Here is a 17,888-nt window from a genome sequence, read left to right as displayed (position 1 = left end):
ACTCATCGTGCGACTCTTGATTTTTACATTTGGATTCAGACACTGCAATGAAACGTTTGTTTCCTGGTTCATTTTTTACATTTGGATTCAGACACACTGCAATGCAGTGTCAGTTTCCTGATTCTGTTTTTCACATTTGGATTCAGACCTTGTTTTGCTTTTTCCATCACTTATCGTGCGACTCTTGATTTTTACATTTGGATTCAGACACTTCAATGAAACGTTTGTTTCCTGGTTCATTTTTTACATTTGGATTTAGACACACTGCAATGCAGTGGCTATTTCTTGGGGGTTTTTATTTATTTATTTATTTATTTAAATTTGGATTCAAACAATGCAATATTGTCACAACCCGTCCCGAAAGATTCAGTTTTAGCAATGTGAAATGACTATTTTGCCCTCGGACGTGTTGAGTGATTGTGTGATTTAAGTTTGGGAGTGAACTAATTCTTTAAGTCATTATTTGGAACTAAAAAGGACTTGGTTGTTGGTTTTGGTGGGTGACCCACGTGTGCCACACACACACACACACTTACTCTCTTCCTCTCCCGTGTTCTCTCTCATTCCCTCACGTATGGACAAACGTCAAACCGATCATTTCGTGCACGGATCGACGTCAAGAAGGTAAGATTCGAACTCCTTGCAAGTATCTGAGTTCATATATACCATTTTTAAACCTTAAAACCTTCAAAATTTCATGCATTGTTCATGCACTAATTAATGTGAGGTTTTTAGGAGTTTTTAAAGGCATAGGAAACTTTAGATTGTCTTCACGAAGCTCGGAGAAGAAAAATGAAGTGATTTGAACGTCGGAAAGTTGAGATTCGACGAGTTACAGGTTTGGCCGGCGTATCGAGGAGTTTTCCGGCGAATTCCGTGGGTTTTATAGCTTTTAAAAGGTATGGTTGTGTTCTATCCATCCTAAGCTTCATTTTGGTTCAAGTTTCATGGAATTTGGATGAAAAACGACGGAGATATAAGGTTTAGAAAAATTTCCTAGTTTTCGGCACCGGCGACGGCGACGGTTGTCGGAGGTTTGAGGTTAGGGATGACGGAATATTTCGTCAACTTTGACGGAATATTCCAACGGCATTAGTTAACTTTAACGGATTCTGTTACTATTTAACGAAATATTCCTAACGGCAGTTAGGGTTTCCGTTAGGGTTCCCTATGCATGGCGGTGCGTGTTGCCGTGCCTTGGCCGGCAAAAAATATGGGGATGTTCGTGAGATTGTGTAGATCACGTTGGTATATTCAAACACCCCATTTGAGCATTGTATGAGAAGTTATTAGCTAGTTTTATCTATTTGCTTTAAATAACGTTTATTCAGTTAATTCGTATATAGGTGAGATTTATCCTAAGGACGAGCGTGTTCAAGGGCGACTCAGGGGCTACGACCATTCGACATACCAGTAAGTGAGCTTTTGGTTTTCAGTATATATTTATATACTTGATATTTTCCCAGAATATACGTTTAAATGACATTATGCCTTGAATGCCTTGCAAATAAATTTATAATTCATATATGAATTGGTATATGATGCATGATATATATAATTATGGTGCTGTGGACGCATAGGTAAGCTCAGATGAGTTATGCATTGTGATGTGATTTAAAGTTATGATTAATTGTGAAGCATAGCGTTTATAAACCTGAACCTAGGGTGATTGTGATTTAGCTAGAGATATGGCACATGCCTGTTTATAATGTCACCTCTCGCACCATATGCTTATATCGGATCCAATTTAGGTGCACAATCTTGTCGTACAGACCTTTACTATGGTTCTGACTCGAAGGTGACTAGCGATTTATCACCCAACTATTATGAGAGTGTAGTGTTGAGCATAATTATATTACACCCAGTATTATCATACAGACCTTTTGATTTGGTTCCGACTTTTGTGCAATATAGTGCCGTATAGGTCATTAGAGTGACTCCAGCTAGATTGACTATTGAGCTATGAATTCAGCCGTACAGACTTATGCAGGAGTTCCGGCTAATATGTTATATTTCTATGAAGTTATTCTCACCTGAATTACTTACTCTGTTATATCTTGGCATGGTATACATATGAATATGATTATGTGAAGCATGATTTGAATTGATATATTTACATATATATTTATGTATATGCTTATATTCTAATTCTGGGAAAATTATACATGTTTTACAGTGAGGGGTTAGAAATGTTGATAAATGAAATGGTTTTGTAAAACATTTGTTTTTGCCCACTCACGTTTTCTGTTTTGCGCCCCTCCAGGTTTTAGGTAAGCTTGCTGTTGGTGGCCTTAAGGACTTCGGCGGTTCTGACATAATCAAATAATTGTAGGACATCTTATGGTACTGTATAATTAGTACTTGTCCTATTGGACTGTACCTAGACTTGCTATGCTTTGATTAGGAGTATTTACTTTTGTATCTTACTCCTAACACTTTTCGTTTATTAGTGCACTCTAGTAGCTTTATTTTTATTTATTCATAACTATTATCTTTATCGCTTCCGCACTGTGCACAAGGCTACGTCACCCTCACGTGACGGCCAACATGCCTCTATCCCGGTCGGGGTGTGTCAAATATAGTGTTAGTATCCTAGTTCTATATATATTTTACATTTTGATTCAGACATTACAATGCAATGTTCATTTCCTAACTCTATTTTTTTTTTTTGACATTTTGATTCAGACACTGCAATGCAGTGTTCGTTTTCTGGTTCTGTTTTTTTATGCATTATCTGATTTGGGCTTCAATTAAAACATGTTGAAAACCAATCTGTCTTTCGTTCTTCATCCCAAACCTCTAACCCAACAAAAAAAAACCCAAAAAATCAACTTGCACGTTCCAAAAACAAGACCCAAATTGAAAATAAACTGATTTCATTTTTTCCCTTCTTTCTCCTTCCTTCATCACTTCTCTCTGTGTAAATTCAATCAACAACACTCTCCCCTCTTGATCTCTCATTGTTATTATGAACTCGATTGACAACCACTTGTCTAGCCAATGATCAATGAGATTAGCCATGAATTAATGAAATCAGTGGCAAATCGATGAGATATAATAGTTGAACAATAAATTTAGTGGGGGCGATGAGATTTTCGTGCCCATTGCTACAACCGAAGAGATTTTTATTGATGGCCTTTAAAGTATAGATTCATGGCTTGTATTGATTCATATACCAACGAGAGAGAGAGAGAGAGAGTGAGAGAGTGATTTTTATTGTTGGGTTTCAGTTATGGATTCATGGCTTGTATTGATTCATCAACGAGAGAGAGAGAGAGAGAGAGAGAGAGAGAGAGAGAGAGAGAGAGAGAGAGAGAGAGACATTTGGGTTATCTTCACGTGCAGAAAAGAGAGGATTTTTTGGAGAGGTGATCATAAACCTTTATATAATGTCCCTTCCCAATTTATTGTATATATTTTATCCCTGACTATGTAAAGTGACCATAATGCCCTCGAGGCTTAGTGACGTGGATTTATGTATATAGTTTTAAATTATTTTTCTCCCTAACGTAATTAAATCATACGCGTTGTTACGAGAGTGTTGGCGCGAATTAGGGCTGAATCGGGTTTGTAGCGAAAATGTTACAAATGAATAAGTGGAATTTGGGTTGGTTTCCTTTTAGTTGGATCCAATTGCTTGAACCTTAAACATTGTAGCCCAATTAGGGCTTGAGACTTTTTTTTTAAGGTGGCCAATATGTGACCACACACACATATACACACGCGCTAAACCTCCCTCACCCTCTCCTTCTTTCTCGAACTTTCTCTTGTCCGTACCTCCCGAGTTCTGCAACTTTCAAACACCATCAAAACCTCACAGATCAAACTCGAGATTTCTATAATCATACTCCTCTCAAGCTCTACAACCTTGTGGTACCATTTGTTAAGTGTGATGGTTTCGAAAACCTGGGATTCAGAAACTCCGACGATGAGCTAAAATAGCTTTGATGTGATCGAGGGTGATTCACTTGGTTTTGAGGCTTAGTAAGGTACTTACTCAACTTCCCTAGCATGTTAGACTAGTTTTGGAGAAGTTTGGACGTCAGAATAAGCTCGATAGTGGGATTGCAGGGTTAGCTGGTTTTTCCAAGGATTTTTCTGGCCATTTTCCATTGGATTTTGGACTTTTGATAGGTAAGACTGTGTTCTCCTTGTTGAGAGCTTCAAATCCATGTAAAGTTCGTGAATTTTGGTTGAGATTTGAGGGAGATATTAAGTTTTTAAAATTTTCCAAAAACTGGTGACGCATCGGCGATCTGCGCCAGAATCCGATGAACCACCGGAGAAGGAAGAAGAATATTCCGTCAACTTTGATGGAATATACTAACGACGTGAGGTAACTTTAACGGAATATTCCCTAACGCTGTTAGGGAATCCGTTAGTGTGCCAAGCACGTGCTTGCGTGTGGCCAACGCGTAAGGGCGAGTGGTACATCGGAAAATTATTCTAAAAATATGGGGATTGTCACGCCCTGATCTCAACATACGTCCAGGATCGATAGTGACGTCACTAAAAACCCGTATCTCTAACATACCCTGCCTCCGGGAAAAGGTAAAACATAACTTAAGATCCAACTACGCAATAATTCTTCATAGACTGTATGGCTGCATCTAACATCTTCGTTAGACTGCCTACGTACCCTAAATAGGGATCAAGCCATTCATAGTTCATTTCTTCACTACACTCGAACATTCCTCACATAAATCGTTATGTTCCAACAATATACCACAATGCATATCATGCAATATTTCAAAGAACAAACGACGAAGCACAATCATATTCTCTAGCCATATTTATCAACAAGTCTAATCATAACAATAACAATGATATCCCACATGACGAATAACATTTCCACTCCATCTATCACATAAATCATCATGTTTCCCACATAAAATCACCATTTATAGCGTGTAACATATTAAAGAATTAACAATGCACAATATTATTTTCTAGAAACATTGATCAACTAAAATAATCATAATAACAACACTCATATCCAACGTCATTCCACAATCCAGTCAATTAATCAATTCATGAATCAAAGCACAATCTTACCATTTAATTACGTTAATCAAACAATGCGATAACAAAACATTTCACGAATTTACCCAAGGAACTCTATATAATTCTCCACTTGGATTATGAATAATAACATGGTAATTCTAATTTGTATTCACAAGATCTTTTGTGGGTAATTCCCATTCACTCGAATTTAGGATTCTAAGATAACTTTACGGAAATGTACAAGAGCAAGGATTCTGGACCACTCAACGGAATCCAACAACATCAGGTTCCGGACCACTCAACGGAACCAAAATATCAAGCAGTTTCTCGTAATCTACCTAGACCTATCACATGTAAAGTCAATGCCTACATTATGGGAATAGTACACTGGCAAATAAGGCATTCAGATAAACTACGAGGCTCGGGTGAGTGACAATAATACAAGTATGTGATATTCAATAGAAACAGACCATCGATCACAATCTATAAACATCAAGTATAGAATTATGCTTTATGAAATCATAATCAAGTCGTTGAAAACTCTGAAGGAGTCACCCATACATCCAACAGCTTTTCTAATTCAAACCACAAGATTCTTAAAATCCATCGTTCATATGTACATTAAAAACTAGGGCTAGAGGGATGCAGTTCGGTCGAAGCCTACATAAGTAACCAAACACGAAGTGGCCCCCTAACGCGGATTAACCAAGCAGAGTAACCCCTGAGAAAGTAACCAAGTAGGCAATGACCCCCCAATGCGGATTAACCAAGCAGAGTCACTCCTACAGTTGTTAGGAAATGATCACCTAATGCGGATTAACCAAGCATGATCACTCATAAGCATACATGGCCATAAGGATCGCCCAACGTGGATTAACCAAGCACGATCCACATATAGTATGGTCCCCCAATGCGGATTAACCAAGCAGGACCACTTGACCCCCCAATGCAGATTAACCAAGCAGGGTCAAGATAATCAGGTATGTAGTAACCCCCCAACGCAGATTAACCAAGCAGAGTCACACCTACAGAACTGTTAGGCAGTGATCACCCCTAAGTATAAATGGTCATAAGGATCGCCCAACGTGGATTAACCAAGCGCGATCCACATATAGTATGGTCCCCTAATGCAAATTAACCAAGCAAGACCATTCACCATCCATGTACCACTTCTACATGGTGCATGAAATTCAACACACAACTTACCCACAACTCAACCCCTATGGGTTACAACGTAGTCACTACACCATCAACTTCTCATGGCCACCAACTAATACATCACACAATCATATATATTCTACAGAATACTTCTAATAGGATTCTAAGATCACATAGTCATAGCATTTATCATACTTATCATTCACATTGCTAAAAAGAGATAATTAAACACACATATATCACAACCATCATTAGTACACAAGCCAAATCATGTTTCATAAACATAGGTCTATGGCTAAATATATAAAAGTCACATTTCAATAGAAATCACACTTATAAAACCAATTCATATTCACAACGGATACTAATATAAGAATTTAAGGTAATAACCCTACCCCATATATTTAAGTCACTCTTTAACCAATGTGGGTCCATTAGACTTCATTTAGTCTCATGTAGTACCAATTTTAGTATCCAGAACGTTTCGTAACATGTTGACCCAAAAGTCAACTCTCGGTCAACGGTAGGGTTCGCAACTCTACGTAATTCGATCCGAAAGATCTGCCCATCGGGTTTTGGATCCGTAACTTCTTAGTGTCCTCATTATTCTTATAGAACAACATACTAAATTCTCATCGAGATTCGACGATCAGATCTCCGCCAATTACTACAATTAGGTGGCTGTCAACAATTTATTTTACGAACTTAGAAATTCAATTTAGAAAGATCCGTTAGTTCCTAAAATCCTCAAATATTACGTATTAAAGTTTGGTGACGATTTAACGGTCGGATCGTCGATTCATATTTTGATCAAGTAATGTCTCACAGTGAAAATTAGGTTCAAACGATCAAACCACGTCATACGAATATTAAACAAAAAATCAAGACATCTAGTTGAACTTAGAAAGGTATCGTCGGCCCACTGGCCACGCGCCGCCGCGAGTGGCAGTTTCCGGTAAACGGAAACCTAAATTTCCGACTAACTCCAAATATTACCAAATTTCACATAACTGTAGATATCAATGAGTATAGAAAGTTTCATACCTGTAGCCAAGTCCAATTTGGCCAGGAAAAGCCCCAAATTCGCTCAAACCCGCCGAAAACCCTAAGATAAGTGTTCTTCGATTCGACTTCCTCGATGTTCCAACGCCCCTACAACTGATTGGGTCTTGTTCCTGGGTCCAAGGGGAATTGATTAAGGTGGTGGTAGGTGGTGTAACTTGCCGGAACGGTGGAATCACCGTTGAGCACCTCTGGTGCTCCGGTGAAATTCTACACGAAATTGGACCTTAAACCTTTCGAAATGGAAGATAGGAAGTTACTGAGAGGTTTGCAGGTGTTGAATGGTGGTGATTCAACAGAAAAAATGGCGGATTCACCATAATTAAGCTGGGTTACATGGGTCACGAGAAATGAGGGGGGAATTCCCTTCCCTCCCTTTTGTCTGATCCTCTCCCTTTTTTTTCTTTTCTTTTTTTTAAAATTGGTCCCTCACTCTCTTATCTCATTGGTCCCTTTCCCACAAGGTGTGAGTTTTAAATAAATTTAAAATCTATAATTTAGTAACGACTTCAAATGTCCGTAACTATACCGTTAAAACCCGGACTCCCAAATGGCTTCCGCCTATGTGCTCGTGGTTTCAAGATCTACTCGAAAACGTTACTTGTGACCTTGAAAGGTCAACGAATCTTAAAGATTAATTACGAAAATTCAGACTTGATAACTATTCGATCTAATTCCCAAAATTTACGGAATTAAAATTAAGTAATAAAAATAACGTAAACGTGATATATGAATTTAAATTATGAGATGCATAATGAATAGTGAAATTCTGGGGACGGGATTTCACAGGGATGCTCGTGGTTTTGAGTAGGCCACGATGGTATATTCAAATACCCCAATTGAGTAACGTATGAGAAGTTATTACACGGTTTTGGTTATGTGCTTAAAATTAACGTTAAATTAGTTGTTTCACATATAGGTGAAATGTTTCCGGAGGACGAGCGCGGCCAAGCAAGACTCGAGGGTTACGACCCTGCTACATACCAGTGAATGGGCTTTTGGTTATATATATATATATATGTATATATATATATGTATATATATATATATGTATATATATATATACACGTATATATGCTTTACATTTTCCTAGAAACTATTTTGAAACGAGCGTATTCTTTTAAATGCCATGTCATGCTTGCTTTTCATTTTATTATATGCATTGGTTTATGCAAACTATTGTATGACGTTGCGGAGGCCAGGTAAGTTTCAAGTGAGTACTGTATGATGTTAGTGGTTGCATTGGTTACGGTTATATGTAAAGGCATGTAGAGCTCATTATCCAGCACCCCGGTGTTAGTGCTCCCGCCCGTGGCCAGGGCATAGTCCTTCACGTGATGTTCACCTCCTGCAACACACGCTCACCTTGGATCTAAGTTTGGTGTACAGCCCTGTCGTACAGACCACATTAGGTGGTTCCGACTCGTAGGTGACCCGCGATTATTCGCACAACCTTCACGTGATCGTAGCACTTGAGCGTACTTATTTACACCCAGTCCTGTCGTACAAACCACAATAAGTGGTTCCAACTCGTGTGCAGACATATTTGATGAGCTATAGATTCAGCCCTACAGGTCACGTTAGGTGACTCCAGCTGGTATATCATTTATATTGATTTATTTCACCTGACTTACTTATTTCATTGCTGAGATACTTGACATGGCATATACTCGGCTTCCATTACTCTCGAACATGATTTCTACAAACGTATGTATTACTATTTTTTGAGAAATTATACGGGTTTTACGGTGAGGGGTTATTATTTTTGGAAAGTGAAATGGTTTTAAAAAACTTTGTTTTTGCCCACTCACGTTTTCTGTTTTGCGCCCCTCCAGGTTCTAGTTAGAAGTTCGTATTGGTGGCTTACGAGGACTTTACGGTGGTTCTGACAGACTTCAAATAATGTAGGGATTTCTTTCGTGCCTTAAATAATTCTTACCTAGCTAGCTGGATTGTATCTAGGTTACGTATGCCCTGAATATGTGCATCTACACTTTAAATACCTTCACTCACACTTATATACTTGTCTAGTGTAAGTTAGCTAGTTTGGTTTTTATTTACTCACATTTTCATATCACTATCACTTTCGCACTGCGCACATGGCTACATCATCCTCACGTGACTGCCAGTATGCCTCGATTTAGGTCAGGGTGTGTCATTTATATGATTTAATTTGGGGCAAAAAAGTAATTTTATAACTATTTATATGGGCTTGAAACCCATGTAACATTCGTCATTGACTTATGTCTAATTAACAAAAATATTTCATTGATTAAGTCCAAAATAAAAATTGACCATTGATATATGGTTCATTAGTAAAATTTTTATTGACCATTTACTAAATATGTCACAACATTTTGGGTGTTTGATAATTATTTTTTCTTTATTTTCAGTAAAATACGTTTATGAGCATAAGTATTTAATACTTTTTAAGTATTTGTAAACGGGCCCTTAAACGTAAGCATGAAGCAACAAGGCAATCCGGATGGCTGTAATCCCTTATTACGAAAGCAGTCAAATATGGATGGCTGTAATCCCTTATTAGGAAAGTAGTCAAATATTTTGGGCAATGCATTTTAAAACAAGCAAATCGAAATTCGAAAGCCAAATAAAATATTCAAATTCTAAATGCAGAATTTATCTGAAAGGTGCTTCTGCCAAATGTGCCCAACCCAACCTGCTTTGTTTCAACTTGAGCAGTGGTTCCTTTGCTCTAAAAGGTGCTTCTGTAGGAAAGATTTTTCGATGTGACTGTCATACATGATGGTATACCATAAGTCTCTATAGAAATAGTGGGTTATATGTGTTAAAATGTTAATAACTTAAAAATTAAAAATGTTCACCATTTGCATAAAAACACATGATATACCATCCGTGTTCCCGTCACAACTAAAAATTTCTACTTCTGCAACTATCAGTAAAAGGTGCTTCTGCGGCTTTGATTAGTTGATTTTTCCACTAATAGTTGTAGGATGGTCCAAATTAGAGAGCAGTTTATAATTAATTAATCTAAAAGACAAAATTGAAGTGATCAAAACATCACCTTAATGTTTGGGTGAACATAATAAAGCTCTACTTTAAATAAGATGTTTGTCGCTTTAGCTGGTAGTTTCCTTCCGCATAATTATCTTAAAAATTGTGCTTTAGATTTTGGCCCTTACAATTCATGATTCCTAGATAAAAACCCATCTACATATAAACGTCGAATAAAAGCCCAAATTTAAAATCTACAGCCACATTGGAACACTATTGACCTACTAATACAATTTATTTACATACATGCCACTTTCCCAAATACCTAAATTTATTCCAAATTAAAAGTTGTAGAAAAAATGAAATAAAATATATAAACTGTTGTATTGCATTAATTGTATCCATATCATACCAAAAATTTACGTTTACCTTTTTAGTGATATATATATATATATTTTTTTTGCATTGATTGGGAAGTAAATTAATTTGTTTCAATAATTAAAAAAAATTATACTAAATCTGTATTATATAGGTAAATTATTTTTCATGTATTGTTACATATATTAGGCACGTTTTATTGTTGTATAAATATAGGTATGACGTAATATTTTTCAATATAATACATCAAATTATATTTCTTCTTGTTATGGGTTAATTATTCTCCATATATTAGTGAAAAAAAGATATTATATTACACACGGGATATAATTTTTTGTAGGTAAATTATTGAAAATTAATTTGTAGGTAGGTAAATTAATTTGTTCCAATTATATATATATATATACACACACACACACACACTACACCTAGATTATATATATATATATATATATATATATATATATATATATATATATTTTTTTTTTTTTTGAAAAAACCTAGATTATATATTTTGAATCAAATAATATTTTTGTATACATGGTAGGTAAATTATTTTTCATGTATTATTACATATATTAGCCTATTAGGGACCTTTTTTTGGTAAAAATATATAAAGTAATATGTATATGATTGTTTGTAGGTAAGAGATAAAATCAAAAGCATGATCCAATTCCTAAGTTTATGCAATATTTTGTTGTTGGTATACAATATTTTGCATAATTGGAAATGAACATTTCAAATAGTAAGCAGGTAAATTAATATGGTCTAATTATATAAATACACACACACACACACACACACACACACACATATATATATATATATATATATATATTTATATTTATACACATTTTGAATCAAATAACATTTTTGTACATGGTACGTAAATTACTTTTTTTTAATGTATTATTACATATATTAGGTTTTTTTTTTTGTAAATATATATATATATATAAACTCATAATGCCAGATACATAGAATTAAGCCAACAATTCTCATATTTGATATTAATATGCAATGAATTTTTTAACATTAATGTCTTATTTTTCTATTTTTGCGAAATCATTAACTCTCTCCTTACAATTTGCATAGAATTAATTGTGCACATTAAGTATGCAATAGGGGTATTTTAGGCATATAAAAATGTAAAATGTGTAAAGTAATATGTAATTAATGAATTCACTTAGGTGGATCCTAGTCACTGGGTTTTTTTTGAGTAAAAAAATTATGTTGGGTTTTATATGGAAAATTTTGAATTTGAGGGGTTAAAGTCATATTTTCAGTTATCTTAATTACTTCAGGATTTTTCAATGTACTCAGAACAAGAGGATATCACATGTTACAACATAAATGGAAGAATATTAGGAAATTAATATTACTCTAAAGTGGGATATATCAATTTTGTTGTCTACTTATATATTATAACACACGATGTACCACTTTTTGTTCTGAGTACACATAAAAAGATTTTGTCCAAATGGTCGCTGTACTATTTTAGCGACGAACGAAGGCAACATAATAATGTCGTAGTACCGTAGCAACGAAGGCAGGATATAATATGACGTGGTGTTTATGTAATGTACGTTTTGAGAGCCCCACCCTAACTGGTGGTTGAACCAAGAAATTTGGTGGTTCTGGTTCGACAAGCGGAGTAGCTGCTATTCAGGCTGGTATTGTGACTGCGAGCAAATCCATAAAGATAAAGACACTTTCAAAGATAATGATATTGCAATTGATGCGTTTTGGTTATGGAAGTCAAGGAAGCACTAAGCTGCATAAGCCTGTGCATTTTCCACTTGAATTGGTGTGGGCCGTGAATTGCTTGTTTCTCCAAATACTGAGGTGATGCTCTGTTATATCTAATCAAACTTTTTTCTGTAACCTTTTATCTGTGACCCTTATTTCTTCTTGATGAACAACCTGTCCGTAGCTGTCTAGTGTGTGTATTCTTTACTTCACCTTCTGGCATTGCATGAGCAGAGTTGGGAGAAATCAGTCACATCTGTAAACAATTAAACATTATGATAACTCTAAACCTCACCCGAGGAAAAGAAGATAAGAAATACTGAATTTTCCCTATGGCCTAGTTAGAGCAAGTCTTGGTGTTTTCAATTGCGGTTTGCAATGCCGTAGCCCGATTTCAAATATTACTTTTGGTGCTTATTTTTTGTCTTGTGCTTTGTTTATGTAGGGTCGAAAATATAAACTCGTTGCTACAATAACTCATCACGGGAGAGAGCCGTCAAAGGGGCATTATACAACTGATGCTGTCTATGCCAATGGTCAGTGGCTACGCTTTGATGATGCTTCGGTCACGGCAATTGGGACTGGTAAAGTATTGCATGACCAGGCATATGTCCTCATCTACAAACAAGTGTAAAACAACAGCTGGAACAAGTAAAATACTGCATGACCAGGTTTATGTCTTCGCTTACAAGCAATTGTGGAAGAAGGTAACCATGGAGTACTTAGTTTATGATGTGAGATCTCACATCGTCCAGGAGAGAGGAGGTGATGTGCCTTATATGTACATACCCACCTCCTTATAGTAAGACACGTTTTGGGTGGAAACCCAAGAACAAATCCGTGAGGGCGTGACCCAAAGCGGACTATATCTTACTATGCAGACTGAGATGTGACAATTTGGTATCAGAGCCACTCCCCGGCCGGAAGTGTGCCAACGAGCGCGTCAGGCCCCTAAGGGGGGGTGGATTGTGAGATCCCACATCGCCCGTGGAGAGGAGGTGATGTGCCTTATATGTGCATGCCTACCTCCCTATAGTAAGACGCGTTTTGGGTGGAAACCCAAGAACAAATCTGTAACATCCCACATCGACCAACGGAGAGGGGATGATGTGTCTTATATGTACATGCTCACCTCCCTATAGCACTCTGACTTTCGATTTTATCGGAACTCCGAAGTTAAGCGGGTTCAAGCGAGAGCATTCTGAGGAGGAGTGACCCATTGGGAAGTTCTCGTGTGAGTTCCCAGAAACAAAACTGTGAGGGCATGGTCGGGGCTCAAAGCGGATAATATCGTGCTCCGGCCGAGCCGAGACTAGGATGTGTCAAAATCCGTGAGGGCGTGACCCAAAACCGACAATATCTTACTATGTGAACTGGGATGTGACATATGAGATGTCACTACATCTCTTGCCGAGGGGTCGATGTTGTTAACTTCGGTCAAGTTCCCATCCGATCACCAATGCAAGTGAAAATGGCTGTAACAATTCTTTGAACTTGTCTGATTGCAGCAGTTTTCAGTTTTGTTGTGATGTAATATATTTATAGGGAGAAAGAGATAAAGAGGCCGCTGCCCCTAATTATATCAAGTGAATGTTTTGATATTAATTATTAATTATATCAAATGAATGCTGCTTAACAGCGTTTATGAGCATAAGTAGTTATGTACTAAGCATTCCTAAACAGGCCCTTAAACGTAAGCATACAGCAAAAAGGCAATCTAGATGGCTGAAATTACTTGTTCGGAAAGCAATCAAACATTTTATGCAATATTTTGGCATGTATTCCCACTTCTAACATTCTCCTTGTTAGGAAAGCAATAAAACATTTTGTGCAATGTCGTTGAATACTGGCACGTGACTAACACGTGATTCACTCTTGAGAGTAAAGTTGTGTCAGTATTTGGCATCAAAGTTGATGAAATTTATCGAATCTAACCGTGAAGGGTTATTGGTTAAATTTCAAATAGTTTACGGGTTAATTTTTCAAAAAGTTAATTCATGAGGTCAATTTAAGATGTGGTAATAGTTGATAGAGTCAAACAATAATTTACCCTAATTGAAGACGAATAAATTATCTTTAACACAACGTTAAGAGCGTGTTGATAGTGTGTTGTGGCCTATATTTAACTGAAAGGTGCGGCAAACGGAGGGAGAGATGGAGAATAGGCTTGAGGAACTCTGTCTTATTCCTTAGTCCTTGTGCCTTTATTTATAGTAAGGGTTTTTGTCACATATGATCCCTGAGATTAATCAAACTCATCATTTTAGTCCCTCACTTTCAAAATCAATCAATGTCGTCCCTGACATTCAGTACCCCACATCAATTTGGTTATTCCGTTAAGATTCCATCAACTATTATGTTAGTTTTTATGTATGACCCACAAATCTAATGAAATTGTGACACGTGAATTACACAAAATAAAGGTTTTTATCGCAAATGGTCACTAACATTGATCTAACTCCTCATTTTAATCCCTGAGTTTCAAAATTCGATAAATTTGGTCCCTAACTTTCACTACCACACATCAATTTAGTCCTTCCATTAAAATTTCATCAATATTTTTCGTTTGTGTCTTATTCCTCAATCTTTGTGCCTCTATTTATAGTAATAAGGAGGAGGGAAACTTGCTCTCCAAGTAATACAAAGTTTAATCGAAAAGATCTTTTAGATCCTAAAGGATTCCTACTTAGGGTTTACACCAACGCAATATGTACTAGAACGTATGTCACAACATTTTGGGTATTTTATAAATATTTTTTGTACATTTTTAATAAAATGCATTTATGAGTGTAAGTATTTAATACTTAAGTATTTGTAAGAGCAACTCCACCCTTGGAGCCCTCCCCCCAGGCAATCCATTACTCAATCCACCTTGTGAACAGTAACTGCCATAATGAACAGTAACTGCCTTTTGCATCTCCACCGTTGCACTTGAATAGCCCTGGCAATAGGCAATAAAATATTGTTAATTTTTTTTTTACAAAATAATACTAAATAAATTTATTTGTAATTTCGGATAAGATATTTTAAATCGTTCTCGTTGCGCCACGTGTCATTTACCCAAAACGACTATTATTGGTCATATAGATTTCGATAAGATTTTTATTCGATGTCATCGTGCCACGTGTCGTTATCTTTTCAGAATCTTTGAGGATAGATTTCGATCATATTTTAAATCATTCTTGTTGCGCCACGTGTCATTATCCGAAAAGATAATTATTGGTGATGGATTTCGATAAGATTTTTATCCAATGCCGTCGTGCCACGTGTCGTTATCTTTTCAAAATCTTTTAGGATAGATTTCGATCAGATTTTTAACGAATGACGACATGCCACGTGGCACTATCTACAACCTAATCATTTCAGAAGCCTCCATGTAATTCATCATCCATCCTTTTAAACCTCACACCAATTTTCTCAATATCTCTATCATTATTCATAGTTTCTACTTCCTTCTTCACCAAATCAAAATCTGTATCATTATTCAGAATCCTCCATACAATGTCTTCTTCTTCAAGCATGATGTGGGAAATCGATCAAGAAGAGGAAGAATTGTTTAACCAATCTGAAGGAATGTTCAATCTCCATATAGCCCAAAATGAGAATGAAGATGATGAGGAGCGGAGAAGGAGAGATGACAAAACAAGAATGGCCAGAGACTCACATTCTCGTCGAGTCATCCAAGTTGTGGCTCAGATATGCAGGCCCACCCGTTCCGGAAACCTTGATAGAAGCAGGCAACAACGAGCTGTGGAGCTGTTGGATGATTATTTTGTCCATAATAGTGCATTTCCTTATATGCACTTTAGACGTCGTTTTAGAATGGAACGACATTTGTTCAACAAAATCATGATTGCTGTTTGCAACCATGATTCTTACTTTGTGAAAAAGAAGGATGCTTGTGGTGTTATGGGTCTCATTCCCGAGCAAAAAATTACTGCTGCGGTGTGGATGCTTACGTATGGAGCATCTACAGAACAAGTGGATGAGATAGCGAGGATAGGGAAATCAACCATTCTTGAGTCCCTATTGAGGTTTTGAGGAGCAATCGAATCTATCTACACCGCAGAGTACCTCTAGAAACCTACTCACATGGACTTGGAAAGGCTTCTAAAGAAGGCCGATATGCGAGGTTTTCCTGGGATGATTGGGAGCATTGATTGTATGCATTGGACGTGGAAAATTGTCCAATTGCATGGCAAGGCGCTTATGGAGACAGAAAAGGAGCAAAAAGTATCATTTTGGAGGCGGTGGCATCTTTTGATACATGGATTTGGCATGCCTTTTTTGGGGTTCTGGGAGCTCGAAATGACCTCAACGTCCATGCCCAATCCCCAGTGTTCAACGATGTCTTGCAATGAAATGCACCAAAAGTCACGTATGAGGTCAACATACGTATGTACAACGGGCCATACTACCTAGCTGACGACATTTACCCAAGCTGGTTAACATTTGTCAAAACAGTGCCACGTCCGCGAAGTGCAAAGGAAAAACATTTTGCAAGCTGTCAAGAGGGGTGCAGGAAGGATGTGGAGCGTTGTTTTGGTATCCTCCAAGCTAGCTGGGCGATGGTCAGTGGTGTTGCCAGATTGTTTGATGTAGAGTCATTTTGATCCATCATGATGACGTGCATCATTCTTCACAACATGATTGTGGAAGATGAGTACGATTATGAAGCCGTTGATGAATATGAGCCAAACACGATGAACAATTCAAGAACACGTATATATTGTGCTCATGACGCCACTGATGAGCCCGTGCAACATGAGCCATTAGAAAGGGATGGACGTTACAATGAAATGGTCATTCAACGATATACTGCATTTCAAAGGCCAGACATTCACAATGCCCGGTAAAATGACTTGATAGCACAATGCCCGGTAAAATGACTTGATAGAGCACAAGTGGGCATTGAAACAAGTTGAAGATAATTAAGTTCATTTAGTGTGTTTTTTATTATTTGATATGTTTATGTAATTTTATTTGGTGTGTTTTATTTTAGTTCATTTAGTGATGTTTTTATTATTTAGTGTGTTTATATAATTTTATTTGGTGTGTTTTATTTTAGTGAGTTTTTTATTATTTGGTGTGTTTATGTAATTTTATTTGGTGCGTTTTATTTTAGTGAATTTTTTATTATTTGGTGTGTTTATGTAATTTTATTTGGTGCGTTTTATTTTAGTTCATTTCGTGAGTTTTTTATTTGGTGTGTTTATGTCATTTGAATAAAGATTCTCTTATAGTATAAATATATTACCATATTAAATAAATTTACTCTCACTTTAAATAAAGTACTAAATTCAATAAATTGGAAACAACATAATAAAATACTCAATTCAATAAATAATAAATTACAACCCAAGGTGATTGGAAAACTATGGGCTCCGATTACAAAAAGTACTCTAATCATCATCACTTAACCAATTTGTGGTGCTAGAATGATCTTCTCTTGTCGTGCTAGGACCATCTCCTCTTGCTCTCGCTTCTCTGGCACGCCTTCTACGCACCACATCCTCTTTCTCCGACTTCCAAAAATATTTAGAATTTGGAGACTTCCCCTTCTA

General features: G+C 36.7%; 1 protein-coding gene across 1 annotated transcript in view; it reads left to right on the top strand.

The window, feature by feature from the left end:
- The window catches only part of LOC126610730 (ubiquitin carboxyl-terminal hydrolase 24-like), a 41,993-nt gene that overhangs the window by 9,205 nt on the left and 14,900 nt on the right, over positions 1–17,888 (top strand). The window contains exon 8 of the transcript XR_007618613.1: positions 13,032–13,058. The gene's annotated coding sequence lies outside the window, so the exon portion shown is untranslated. The remainder of the gene's footprint in view (positions 1–13,031; positions 13,059–17,888) is intronic.

This window comes from Malus sylvestris, chromosome 2, assembly GCF_916048215.2.
Source record: "Malus sylvestris chromosome 2, drMalSylv7.2, whole genome shotgun sequence".
Classification (NCBI taxonomy): Eukaryota; Viridiplantae; Streptophyta; class Magnoliopsida; order Rosales; family Rosaceae; genus Malus; species Malus sylvestris.
This window is presented reverse-complemented; position numbering and strand designations above follow the sequence as displayed.